This window comes from Anolis carolinensis, chromosome 4, assembly GCF_035594765.1.
Source record: "Anolis carolinensis isolate JA03-04 chromosome 4, rAnoCar3.1.pri, whole genome shotgun sequence".
NCBI classification, from domain to species: Eukaryota; Metazoa; Chordata; class Lepidosauria; order Squamata; family Dactyloidae; genus Anolis; species Anolis carolinensis.
In genome coordinates, this window is record NC_085844.1 from 30,405,415 (window position 1) to 30,416,923 (window position 11,509).

An 11,509-nucleotide genomic window follows, 5' to 3' on the forward strand; every position below is an offset into this window, starting at 1 on the left:
ACTCAGGCTGACCGCCACAGGCAGGCAGGGGAGGAGTTGGAAGAAGGGGATTTGGTGTGGTTATCTTCCAAACATATTAAACAGGCTGGGGGAAAGTTTGCGCCTCGGTATTTGGGTCCCTTTCCTATCGTTAAAAAGATTTCTTCCGTTGCGTTTCGTTTGCGTTTACCGTCTAGTTTAAAGGTCCATCCAGTCTTTCATCGTTCGCTGTTGAAACTTGATACCTCTAGTCGTCGTGGTGCTATAGCGGAGGGTATCACTGCCACTTCTCCGCCATCGGGGGAGGAGGCCTTTGTGAGAGGGGATAGTGTTATGATTGAGCCTCATGGCTCTGTTACTGACAGACGTGGGCGTAAGACTCCTCGGGAGTCAGATACTCTCGAGGAGCGAGAGAGAAAAAGACTGCGAGACATATTTGCAGCACCATCTGACGAAGAATCTTTCGAAGGGTTTACGGAGAGAATGGAGGAGGGGCTGGTTAGCTCAGAGGAGGATGAGATGGATTGGACTCGGGTAAGGGAGGAATTGGGGGCCACTGGCCATGATGGGGCAGAAGATGAATGGGGACCTTCAGGATTAGACCCATGGCTTAGCTGGAGGGATGGGACGGGATCCACAGCTGGAGATGCTGTTGGGCGTAGTCAGAGGTGTTCCAGCTCTGACGAGGAAAGTGATGAGGAAACGCCCGGGTTAAGGAGGACAGCTGACAGTGATGAAGATTTGTAACTGGCATAAAATGGGGCTTGGGAGCAATTGCAAATTGCGTCGGGCAAGGTAATCTGGGCAAACGCTTGGGATCCGTGTGTGTGTGGGACGCTTCCCTGAAGACTTGTGTGCTTTCCTGTGCTGAGACCTTGACCTTCCGTCGTCTTTCTGACGGACGCCATCTCCTGCTTTGAGAACCCGGACTGAACTGACCACGGCTTGTCTTCCCCCCTTCTTGGACTTGGAAAAACTACAAACGTCTGCTTCTGGCTTTGATCTACGGAACGGAACTGGTCTACTCTACTTCTACAATCCTTGGCTGAATTGCTCGTGTTGGAGATCCTGTCTACTGTGTGTGTGTGGGAGCGACGCAAGTTACTCTAAGCACAGTGCTGGCAGCAGAGAGGAATCTGCTGCCAATTAGTTGCATTCTTTGTATCTTTTGTTCCTTGGCTTTCGTTCTGTTAATACCTAGGCTGAAGCAAGCAGTTTGTTTTTACCCGGATTAAACTCCGGTTTAATCCGGTTTATCTTTTGAACATTTACTTTTGTCCCCTTTTTTGCTCCTAAAGGCAAAAATTGCCTGGCCCTTGTGTTTTTACGGGCATTTTTGAGTTCTGTAATCTAATAAACTCTGTTACTTTGAATCTTGTGGCGTTCTGTCCTTGACAAGAAATGAGTGGAAAAACAACTTATTATAGGATGGGAAAGATAACAATAACAAGATATTAGAAATAATACAAAATATCCAAAAATTAAATACAAAATGGTTATAAGTCAGACAAACAGAATCAAAATGAATTTGATAGAAGTCAGCAAGATAGAACTTCTAGATATGCTTCTGTCTCAAAATGTTTTTTGTTTATGTTGCAGCTTCTTGGTGAACTGTCTTATAAAAATGAAAAATGCCCTTGGGGTGAACAAAGGGAGCCATAGCTTTGCACTTGTGAATTGCAACCTACTTCAGCAAATGCATGATATACATGATTTTTGTTTGGCCTTTCTTCCATGAGAAAGCAATGCCATACCCATCCAACATTTCCCAGATGAAAACTGGGACATGTACAATCAAGCAACATAAGAATGTAGTCAAGATTTGAACTCAGTTTGCAGCAACTGAAGTAAGCCAAGGATGAAAGGGGGGGGGGGGGGGAGAGAGTTGGAAGGAAAGGCAAACATGAATATTTTAAAACAGCTGAAATAATGGGATGACCGAGGACTAATCAGGACTTGTTCTGGCCCAGTAGTTCCCAAACTTTGTGCCTCCAGGTTTTTTGACCAACTCCCAGAAATCCCAGCCAGCTCACCAGCTGTACTATGGGAGCTGAAGTCCAAAACACGTGGAGGCCCAAAGATTGAGAACCACTGTAAAATCTGGCCAAATCAGGATCGTTGAAGGTATGCTATTTCAGCCTTTCTCAGAGCTTCCACTCACATCTACAACCAACCATACATCTCTTCCCATTTCTTCTTAGGCCCCTTCCACACAGCTGAATAAAATCCCACATTATATGTTTTGAACTGGAATATATGGTAGTGTGACTCAGGTAACCCAGTTCAAAGCAGATATTGTGGGATTTTCTGCCTTGATATTCTGGGTTATATGGCTGTCTGGAAGGACCCTTACAGAGTCTCACCTGAGACAAACATAGCCCAAACTTTAAATAATAGTTAACTGGAGACAACAACATCCAACTATAATCAATGGGGTCCAAGGGAATCCAAAATATGTAAACAGTGATCAGTACCTCAACAGTGGCTATTAACATGAGTCCTAAAATTGCATTAAAGACATCATTGCATTGTGCTGATGAGCTTATTAAAACTTGTAGTGTGACAATAAAGAGCCTTTACTCAATACCTATTCCAAAGTGATGAACTGTATTAATTTTGTCCAGAGTTGGATAATAAATTGATTATAATCGGAAATTGCTGTCTCATATTCATGAGGCCTTGATTACCATTTTAATTGCTTCTTGCATATATTGGAAAAGTGGCCATGCTAGCTGCAGGATTCTGGGAGAAGTAGTCCAAACTAGCAAGTCTTTTAACTTCTGTATCAGGAAAAGGGCATCAGGAAAGGGGAATAGTATGTAATTCTGAAGCGAAAAGGAAATGAGAGGCCTGCAGATTAATTTCAGGTTTCTAGATCAGGTCTGCTTTGAAAACCCATTTCTTTGTAAATGTGGAATTTAATCTTAATCTGTTTCTAGTGCTACACTGCCATGCCACAATGATTTGACCTATATTTATTCCAATCTTCTTAGATAACACACAAAATATTCTCCATTCAAATAGGTCAGTGTAACCTGGTAAAGTTCAGGGAATATCTTTCACATCTGCTGAAGGAGGTTGCAGTTCATGAATGCGGTGCCATAACAGAATGGATTCCTCTCCAAGGTGCCTCGAGATTTTATGTTCGCTCTGAAGGAGACAGTTGTCCTTCTTAAACGCAGGACTGTCCCTGGGGTATGTAAGCAGGGTGTGCCTTTAATTCACATTTGCACAAAGGGATCTTGATATAATTATTTATAATTGTTGGCCGCAAGCAAGGCCTTGGATGCAATTACGAGTTCCAATTAGAACAGAGATACTAAATCAATTGGCTCTGTGCCCATGTTGACTCACCATTCTGCAGCTGGTGATGTGGGTCTAACCAAGGTGGGAAAACAGACTGGATTTAGGCCAAAGCCTTATTTAGAAATGTGAATCAAGAGAAAGAAGTTTGAGAAAGCAATGAAACTAAAATAGGATCAACAAGAACATACTTTCTTTACTTCTTTAAATGAGAGGCCATTGATATTTTTCTCTAGATTATGGTGTTGCCCGGGATAGAGAATGCAACTACCCTGTTTCTCTGAAAATAAGACCTAGTAGAAGTTTTGCTGAATTGCTAAATATAAGGCCTCCCCCAAAAGTAAGACCTAGCAAAGATTTTGTTTGGAAGCATGCCCGCCAAACAGAACACCAGACCATACAGGATTGGCAAATGTACGTACCATAGATTATTGTACATGGAAATAATAGTAGTGGCAAGAAATTCTTGATAGGATTCACAGTTTGTCTGGTTATGTTGGCTTGTGATGACAACTACTGTACAGTATATAATAAATGTTCATTATTTTGTTCAACAATAAATGTGAATTCTTCACAGAGAAATAAGACATCCCCTGAAAATATGACCTAGCGCAATATTGGCAGCAAAAAATAATATAAGATACTGTCTTATTTTCGGGGAAACACAGTACATTCATTGAGCTTTATTGGTTGGATTAACAGTCTCTTTTAGAGTGCATCTACACTGTAGAATGAATGTAGTTTCACACCACTTTAACAGTCATGGCGCAATGCTATGGAATTATAGGATCTGAAATTTTATAAAGTCTTCAGCCTCCCCTGCCAAAGGATGGTGCCTCACCAAATGACTTCCCATGATCACATAGCATTGAGCCATTGCTAAAAATGGTATCAAACTGTATTAGTTCTGTAGTGCAGATACAGCCTTAGACTTTGTTCACTGTAGGCGATTGTGATGATGCACCATGAACCATAAACTAACTCAGAATCGGGAAAATTGTAACTTTGCAGTGCTGTTGGACCGTCACTTTTATTACCTTTATCCATTTTGTCTCTGGGTTAGAATTGATGGGAGCTGCATTCTTATGCTGGTTAAGTCTCTGCTTCTTTGGTTCTGAAGACACTCTCATCAAGGGCACGGCACCTTCAACATTTGTTAAGGCTGCAATTCACTAGGATGCTTCAATTTATCCAGCAACAACGCCAGAGTATCACAACACCCTGCAGGGAGGGGCTTGCCAATTGATTTGGAGCCATTGGGTCTAATTAAATAGCTTAATTAAACCCACCAAACCTGTTTCTCTGGCCAGTCAAAGAGCGCTTGCAAAGTTCCCTCAGTTAAAAACAGACTGGAGATGCAAACTTCGTTTAAAGAGTTTGGGATTTCTTTATATACCACACTAACAGAGCATCTTAAGAATTATTAAGTGCAGTATTGTTATAGTATTATTATTCCAGAAACTTTCCAACAGTGTCTAGTTCATCAGATGCAAATGAAGAGGTGATTCAAAATCTAATTGTGCAAACACTAAGGTGTCCCTAGACGCTTTATTGCGATGAACTAGCAAGGCTTCCCATCTGAAAAATGGATAGTTGTTATGTTGCTCTCTTCCTCATGGAAGAAGAGCTAAGAGATAAGCAGAATATAGAAACTCCACGTTGCTATATACAACACATTACCCTCAAACATTTCACATACGAAAACTGGAGCATGCATGCATGCTAAGCAACATCAGAGGACTAATCCTGCTATGTATAGCAGTGGTTCCCAACCTGTGGGTCCCTAGATGGTTTGGCCTTTAACTCCCTGAAATGCTAACAGTTGGTAAACTGGCTTGGATTTCTGGGAGTTGTAGGCCAAAACACCTAAGGATCCACAGGTTGAGAACCACTGATGTATAGCTTAGACGGATGGATCTATCCTCTACACATCCATCCATTCATCTGTTTCTCTGTCTATTTATCTATCTCATCTATTTTGCTGTTGCCACCACAGAGATACATTTATATTTTGTCCTTCTTTTAAGGATTCCAAGGGGTATGTGGCTCTGCTCACCCTGCACTTATGCTCGCAACAACCTTGTGACATAGGTCAGCCTGAGAAAAATTACATACATGACTGAATGCAGCTTTGGATCTAAATCTCCCATGCAGAGTAAGACCAGTCTCCCCAATTGGCCCCTTTCTAGGAATAGAACAAGGTCACTATTTGCCAGCAAAATCATAGAATCATAGAATAAAAGAGTTGGAAGAGACCACATGGGCCATTTAGTCCAACCGCCTACCATGTAAAAAATGCACAATCAAAGTATCCCTTGCACTATGACTGCAAGATCCCATCATGAAGTAAATAGCGCCTTGTTGGTGTTTTCTGTCTAAAAAGATAACCAACAAGCAATTTCTCCAGAAGGAAGTCCTGAAATGGTAGCATGGCAGTGCTGGTTTTACTATGTGTATAGCAATACTTCTCTATAGCCAAAGAGAAGTAAACAAGACCTGCAAATAAATAAATAATATTTACAACATCAGCTCAGTTACTTGATTCCAGGTTTGACTTGCTTTCTGGTCGAAGCAATTAGGAAGTCTGCTCATATGATTCCTATTGCGCCAAATTGCTATGTGTGTGTGTGTAAAGAAATCCTTGCAAAGTTGCTTGCAAAAGATCTCTGCAAAAAGGGGAGCTGAGCTTTTTGCAGAGGCAAGCCACGCCTCAAACAATGTATCGGTTTGCTGGCAGATGGCTTGGTTTGTCAGTTGGTAATCTGAGCTTGCGGGGAGAGCACAGAAATGGAGAAGCTCTCTAGCTACGGTCAAGTAGCAGTTTGAATATGCTATGCTGTAAATAGAGTGCTGATGTTATTGATCTTATGCAACTACATGGATATTGTATGATTGCAGAACTGTTTTATATTTCAACTCAACAAGCAAGAGTAAAGTTCTTTTGTTCTTTCAATTCCTCTGCCTGGTGTGAGTCTTTTGCACATGGTGTTAACGACGCTGCTGGATTCCGCTATACTCGCTAACAATTCCCGCCTTGCTGGATCTATACTGCCCTATATCCCAGGATCTGATCCCAGATTATCTTATCACAGATTATCTAACAGTGTAGATTCATATAATCCAGTTCAAACCAGATGATCTGGAATCAGATCCTGGGATATAGGTTAGTGTAGATCCAGCCTTAGCCCCCTTCTGCACTGCCATATAATTCAGATTATCAAAGATAATCCACATTATCTGCTTTGAACTAAATTATATGAGTCTACAGTGCCAGGTAATCTGGATTTTATATGGAAGTGTAAAAGGGGCCCTAGAAGCCTGTCAGCATGGGCAATGATAGGGGTTGTATGAGTTGTAGTTAAAAGCAGCTGTACTCCTCATCCAATAATAGTATGGCTACTTCTGTGGGAGTAATTACAGATTGCACCAACATTCACTTAATCTATAACTGTGTTTGGGCAGCCATTACACACAGGGCCGGCCCTAGGAAATTTTCAAGTGTAAGCAAGCAGTAATTTTGGCACCCCCCCCCCCCCCCGACAAACCAATCACTGAAAAATAAAAGGTAGAAGGTAGAGGTGACTAGAACACACACACGGCACATATGGTCCCTGCATATGTGTTTGTATGTGTGTTTGTATGTATCTTATATATACATACACATACACACAATGTGGAAAATATGTGGCAAGGTAGATAGATAGGTAGGGAGCCACAGCAGAAGAACCCTCCCTGGAGCAAGGCCTAATAATAATAATATTAATAAATCATCCCAACAAAAGAAGGAAGCAGCCAAGCAACTGAAACATTTATACCTGCCTCCAACAGACAAGAGTTCTTTCTTTCTCCCATCCTGGACATTCTGCAGATATATAAACCCCACTTAATTAGTTTCCAACCTCTAAGGATGCCTGCCATAGATGCAGACGAAATGTCAGGAGAGAATGCTTCTGGAACATGGCCATACAGCCCAAAAAGCTCACAGCAACCCACTTGTCTTTACTGTATTACACAAATGTAATGTGCACCTCACTTTTGGAATAGTCATTTAGGCAAAAAATGTGTGGCTGAGATTGATGTAATATGGTAATTTTGGCCTTCTTACTCTGATAGAAGCTTCAATAGGGCTACAGTAACTAGGGTTTGGCATTTTAGAGAATATACTCAGCATGATAACTATGGTGCTTATCCTCTGCTGAGCATGAGAATGATGAGCAGACATTGTTTTCAACCTCTGACAACTCTGATGGCAAAGCTGGGGTGATTTACTTGAAGTGGGGACAAACTTAGTAGATGTGGGCGAAACGTCAGTACAGTAGAGTCTCACTTATCCAACATAAACGGGCCGGCAGAACGTTGGATAAGCAAATATGTTGGATAATAAGGAGGCATTAAGGAAAAGCCTATTAAACATCAAATTAGGTTATGATTTTACAAATTAAGCATCAAAACATCATGTTATACCACAAATTTGACAGAAAAAGTAGTTCAATACACAGTAATGCTATGTAGTAATTACTGTATTTACGAATTTAGCACCAAAATATCACAATGTATTGAAAACATTGACTACAAAAATGTGTTGGATAATCCAGAACGTTGGATAAGCAAGTGTTGGATAAGTGAGACTCTACTGTATTTTAAAAACTCTAAAATCAGGACAGTAAATAAAGAACACCACTCAGAAAACAAAGGAAACAATCAGGGCCAGCTAACACCGCCCAACAAAAGATTACCACAGGCAGAAAGCAGCCAGGCTTTGAAGCTGCAAGACTATTTAATGCTAATCAAGGTACCTCAGACAAGAGTTCTTTTCCCCACCCTGAACATTCCACAGATATATAAACCCCGTTTGCCTAGTTTCCAAGAGACCTCACAACCACTGAGAGAAGAAGGAGGGAGAGAGGGAGGGAGGAAGAAGAGGGGGATCCTCAATCAGGGCAAGCTAACACATCCCAACAAAGGATTACCCCAGGCAAAAAGCAGCCAGGCTTTGAAGCTGCAAGGCTATTTAATGCTAATAACAGTGGCCATTTGCAACATTCACATGTGCCTCAGACAAGAGTTCTTTTCCCCACCCTGAACATTCCACAGATATATAAACCCCACTTGCTTTGTTTCCAACAGACCTCACAACCACTGAGAGTGCCTGCCATAGATGCAGGCGAAACGTCAGAAGAGAATGCTTCTGGAACATACCTATAAACTCACCAGAGACTGGGAAAACTGCCAATGAATGTCCATGCAGTAGAAAGGAGATGAGGAAGGAAGGAAGGAAGGAGGGAGGAAGGAGGAAAGAAAGAAGGAAGGAAGGAAAGAGTGAAGGATGGGAGGGAAAAGGAGAGGAGGGAGAAGAAGGAGGGAGGGAGGGAGGGAGGGTGAAGAGGGAGGGCGCCAGGGGATCCTCAATCAGGGCAAGCTAACACATCCCAACAAAGGATTACCCCAGGCAAAAAGCAGTCAGGCTTTGAATCTGCAAGGCTATTTAATGCTAATAACGGTGGCCATTTGCAACATTCACATGTGCCTCAGACAAGAGTTCTTTTCCCCACCCTGAACATTCCACAGATATATAAACCCCACTTGCTTTGTTTCCAACAGACCTCACAACCGCTGAGAGTGCCTGCCATAGATGCAGGCGAAACGTCAGGAGAGAATCTTTCTGGAACATTGCCAGATAGCCCATGAGCCGCCATCTTGATTGGGCCAAGCGCGGGCTAAGGAGGGGGCGGGGCCGAAGGGCACTTCCAAGGCACTCCTTCGGAAGCAGGAGGCGTGGTCTCCTGGGAGGGGTGTGCCCTCCGTGCCCTTAGGCCCCAGCCCTGCCCCCTCCGCAGCCTCAAAGCCTGGCTGCAAGGCAGAAAGGGAGAGCAGGTAAAAGAGGAAGGAGGGAGGGAAAAGAGGGAGAAGAGGGAGGGTGCTTTTGGGCGATGGTGCTGTGCGTGCACGTTGGTGCACGCACAGAATTAGGCCTCAACAGCGCCCCCTTCCACGTGCGCCCGAAGCCGTGGCTTCATCCGCGTCAACGTTGGACCGGCCCTGATTACACATAGGACTCACAAGAATGTAATGCTGCTCTCGCCTTTATGGTGATCTGAGTGTAGGAGAAATGCAGCTCATATGCAGCAAAGGTACAGCCTTGGAAGACATTGCTGGGCCCATATATTTAAGAACTGTTAGTCATTTCCTCTTCTTTTCTAGCAGCACTTGGCAACGTGTGGTCTTCCAGATGTTGTTGGACTGAAAAACTGCTATACATTTGTAGTGTGGGTTTAGCTATAGATTCTGTGCAAAGAATGAGTATCAAAAGTATATATTTAGTGCACAAGAGGCAGAAAAAATAGCAAAAAGCACAGCCTGCCCTAAGACCTCAGCGTGTTCCCTTGAGGAGGAAATGAACCCTGAGAAGATTGCCCTTCACTTCCCACTATTGACAGAAGAAGCACACACATCCTGTGTTCTTGCATCTGTCTGTGTCCTTATATGACCCACTCCTTAGTGGTTCCTTTTCTTCTCTGCAGACTTTGACCACAATCCTCTAGACATTTTTTGCTCATCATCGCAATACACAGCTCCGAATCAGTTCTGTGGGAATGGTTGGATAATCATTGATAGTTTCAGCTATTTGCACAGTATTAATATGTATTTTGAATTCTGTGTCAAGTTTCCTCCACAGTTATTTCCTTTTATTTTACTGTGGCCATAAATACATGTCATTGTGCTACATTATCCATGCCCATGCCACATGTATTTTAATGGGAAAATATTAACCCATTTGGAGTAATTTCTGCGTTATCATGACTCTAAGGCAGGCATGGGCAACCTGGGGCCCTCCAAGGGTTTTGGACTTCAACTCCACAATTCCTAACAGCGTACCAGCTCAAAACACCTGGACGGCCACAGTTTGCCCATGCCTGCTCTAAGGCAAACCTGTAATGGGGCTTTTCTTGGCAAGAAAGAGGTTGCCATTGACTTCCTTTGAGGTTGAGAGAGTGTGTTTTGCCCACGGTTACCTAGTGGGTTTCCATGGCTGAGCAGGATTTGAACTTTGATCTCTATCCATATGTCAGGGGTGCTTTGAATGAGATTTCCTGCTTCTTAGCGGGGGGTTGGACTAGATGGTCCATGAGGTCTCTTCCAACTCTACTATTCTATGATTCTATTCTATGATTCTATGATTCTCTCTCAGCCTCACTAATAATAATAATAATAATAATAATAATAATATCATCATCATCATCATCATATTTATTTATAGACCGCTGGTGGTGCAGCAGGTTAAACCGCTGAACTGCTGAAATTGCTGACTGAGAGGTTGGCGGTTCGAATGCGGGGACCGGGGTGAGCTCCCAATTTTAGCCCCAGTTTCTGCCAACCTAGCAGTTCAAAAACATGCAAATGTGAGTAGATCAATAGGTACCGCTCCCATCAGAAGGTAACGGCGCTCCATACAGTCATGCTGGCCACAAGACTTTGAAGGTGTCTATGAACAATGCCAGCTCTCCAGCTTAAAAGTGGAGAAGAGCACCACCCCCAGAGTTGGACACGACTAGACTTAATGTTAGGGGAAAACCTTTACCTTTACCCTATAGATCTCCCTATCTCCGTAAGGAGACTCAGGGCGGTTTACACACAAAAAGGCAAACATTCAATGCCCTAGCACAAATACGAACACCTCAGAATAATCAAGACTAATACAGAATAACAACAATAAACATATAACAAAAAACTAACGATTGAGATGAAAAAACAAAATACAAAAACATCATCAAATAAAACATAATTATACTAATAACATAATTAACATTAAAACATGTACTCAAGAAAGTGATTAAAATACATAGAAAATGGCAATTGTGGTTATATACAGAAGATATAATACACACACACCAATCAACTGAACCCTAACAGGCTAGAGTCAAGCAACCACATGCGCACCGCATGGACTATTTGTTTAACACACAGAGAGTTGGAACCTTAGGACAGTGTGTCTGTGAAGGAATGAAACAGAGCTGCCACTCCTGGTGAGAAGGAAAACATACACTAAACCACACTGACTATTGTACAAAGTACATATTTAATCCAGAATTTAAAAGGAAAGCAAAACACAATGTGAAAAATGTACAGGATGGGTGCCACTTAAAAGCTCTGTCTTTTTTTAAAACCAAAGCATCATTTGAGTTTGAGAGTGAATTCTGAAAGAAACTTGCCTGAGGTGACTGAGGGC